The sequence below is a fragment of the Poecilia latipinna genome, unplaced genomic scaffold (genome assembly GCF_001443285.1).
Source record: "Poecilia latipinna isolate Pla-1442-1.1 unplaced genomic scaffold, P_latipinna-1.0 Scaffold608, whole genome shotgun sequence".
NCBI classification, from domain to species: Eukaryota; Metazoa; Chordata; class Actinopteri; order Cyprinodontiformes; family Poeciliidae; genus Poecilia; species Poecilia latipinna.
In genome coordinates this window covers 154,355-157,045 of record NW_015113224.1, presented here as the reverse complement: position 1 = coordinate 157,045, position 2,691 = coordinate 154,355, and the positions used below count along the sequence as shown (strand labels likewise).

Here is a 2,691-nt window from a genome sequence, read left to right as displayed (position 1 = left end):
GACGCACTCTAAATCTAATTTCCTACACAAGATAAACATCCAACCCTGAATAATTTACAAGCAAGAAGTACAGCAAATCACACTGAGAACCATTCATTTGTTATCAACGAGGAAGCTGAAGAGGACACGCCGCTGCGTTGTTTGCGAAGAGCGTGAAAAATGCTTTCGCGTCGCCTTGTTCTGTTTTGCTGCGAAACGGGAGCAGGGTGAGTGCAGATGTGTTGGAGCGGAGAGCGGAGTGAGGAGTAAATGCAATGCATGGAGCATCTCTTTCACCGTGGAGCAGGATGTTTGTCATTAATGTCCCCCTGTGGGAGTCAGTGGTGGGCTCTGTGTGCAGCCCCGGGGCTCACACACACACAAACACACACGCACACATACAAACACACACACAAATGAATGTGGAAATGAGTCACGTCAAAAACCACCATCTATCTGCCTGTATTCATCCTCACACCCTCCTGCCTTCCCCTCTCCTATGTTTCATTTAACGTCTTTATGTCTGATGGGGTTTTAATAAGAGAGGGGTTCCAGTAATCTGTCTCTGTAATATCGATGATCCAATAGCTATATAAGCAGCTACTGCGCCTCACAAAAAGTGTTTGTGCTCCTTGAACTTTTTCACATTTGTCACTTTACAAGCACAGATTTTTAATGAGTTTTATTATTAGGATTGTGTGTGACAGATCAACACAAAGCAGAGTCTGATCAGGGGAAAAGGGAAAAAGGATTTGATAAATAAAAATCTTAAAAGTGTGGCAAGCATCTGGATTTTTCTCTCTTTACTCTCATGCCCATAAATGCAATCCAGGTGCAGTCAACAGCATTCTTTATTAATCCAGTTGTTCTCAGAGGACGTTAGAGAACAAACGGCACCATGAGAAATAAAGAACACAGCAGACATGTCAAGGAGAAAGTTCCATCTGCAAACTTACCTACACATGGCCATCCACCCAAAATGGCAGGTCTGTTAAGGAGAGCAATCAGGCAGGCAACCATGAAGCCCATATTAACTCTGGAGGAGCTGCGGAGCTCCACAACTCAGGATGGAGAATCCTTGACTTGTCTGCGAGATAAATAGTTTTGCTCTGAGAAAATATAGAAAGAAAGTCCTTGCTAAAACAAACAAACAAAAAAACCTATGACAAATAGTTTATTTAAACATGTGGAAGGAGGTAGTAAATAAATAGTAAATAAATAGTAGTAAATAAATAAATAAATAGTAAGTAAATAAATAATTTATTAATAATTTTTTTAGTAAATAAATAATTTCGCAGAAGGTCAACTCCTACAATAGTCTTTGCAAAAATTAACTCCAAGCGGGCCCAGAGAAACGTCATCCATCGCTCTTGATGGCTCTAAGCATAGAGCTACAGTGAACTGGTTTAGTTTAAAGCATTTTCATGTCTGGAAGTCCGAGTAATAAAAATGTTCAATCACTTTTCCTGGACAAGCATGTACGGAAGAGGATTGGGACCACTGGGAAAAAAAGTAAAACAGTTCTGACTTTAATCTCTTTAACAGTTCTGAGACTTTAATTTTCTCAGAATTAAAGTCAGAATTCTGAGAAAAAAGTCTTTTTTCTCAGAATTCTGACTTTAATCTCAGAATTCTGAGAAAAAAGTCAGAATTCTGAGATTAATGTCAGATTTTTTTTTCTTTTTTCCAGTGGCCCTAATCCTCTTCCGTAAGCATGTAATCGTTTGCATTGACTTTACAGCAATCTGTCTTTACTGTGCATGTATGTGGCGACAGTGGAGAGGAAAACTCCTCCAGCAGAACCTGGCTCAGTACAAGTGTCCATAAACAACGACCAACTGGGGATTTGAGGAGAACATAAACAGAAAAGAAACAGAGGAACTGATGTAGCAGTACTTTGTAAGGTGATGAAAAGTAAAGCGTTAACAGCAGAAGAGGGATGTTTTGCAACTGCACCTCTGATATTCTATCCTATAATAATCCAGGCTCAAGAATCAAACAAGCAGAAAATGAGTTAGAGATACTATCAAACTCTGCTGAAGCTTGATACAAAAACCACAACTTTCCCTCTGTGTTCTGATATTGACTCTGACCTTTTTCGGCTTCATCTCAGAGACCATTAGTATCTGATCTCCAGCAGCTTCTCATTACATGTTGCTTGTATAAAGTGCCAGATTCCAATAATTATTTCTGTTGCAAACCCTGCGCTGTTATCACGAGGCTTTCTTCCAGCACTTCCGTGTTATTCCACGGTTATTACCAGTTGGGTGTCGGACACGTCTTGTCAACGGTCACACAATCAAACACACTCACACAATCTGTCAGCACCAACAATAGAAGCAGAAAATTGGCGCGATTGTTGGCTCTTCTTCCACCCTAACTAACGTGTTTCTTTCAGTGTGGAAAGTTTTTTTTCTCTCTCTCTCTCTCTCTTCTGCTCAAACACTCTGGAGTCAAGCCTTTACCTAATGAGTGTTACTATGGAAACGTAAGCCAAAAGCTAATTTGCATCTGTACAGCTTGTCTGGAAGAATCACTGCTAAAAGTAGAGAAAGAGATGAACCTTAGCATTTCAACAACAAGTTGGAAAAGACAGAAACAAAGATGAATTCACTTTGACTGCATTTAGAGACGAAGAGCTGCGGTCGATGCCGACTTGAAAATTCAAGCCATTCAGTTAATTAATTTCACTAATGTTCACAGGAAATATAA

At 39.9% G+C, this 2,691-nt stretch overlaps 1 long non-coding RNA gene across 1 annotated transcript; it reads right to left on the bottom strand.

Moving 5' to 3' along the window:
- Nucleotides 1–812: 812 nt before the first annotated feature.
- LOC106953864 (uncharacterized) lies at nt 813–2,451 on the bottom strand. The gene is made up of 4 exons (XR_001426267.1): nt 2,073–2,451; nt 1,735–1,817; nt 1,293–1,407; nt 813–1,116 (listed from the first exon to the last, which is right to left on the bottom strand). It is a non-coding gene; the product is annotated as an uncharacterized LOC106953864 (long non-coding RNA).
- Between the last annotated feature and the right edge of the window lie 240 nt (nt 2,452–2,691).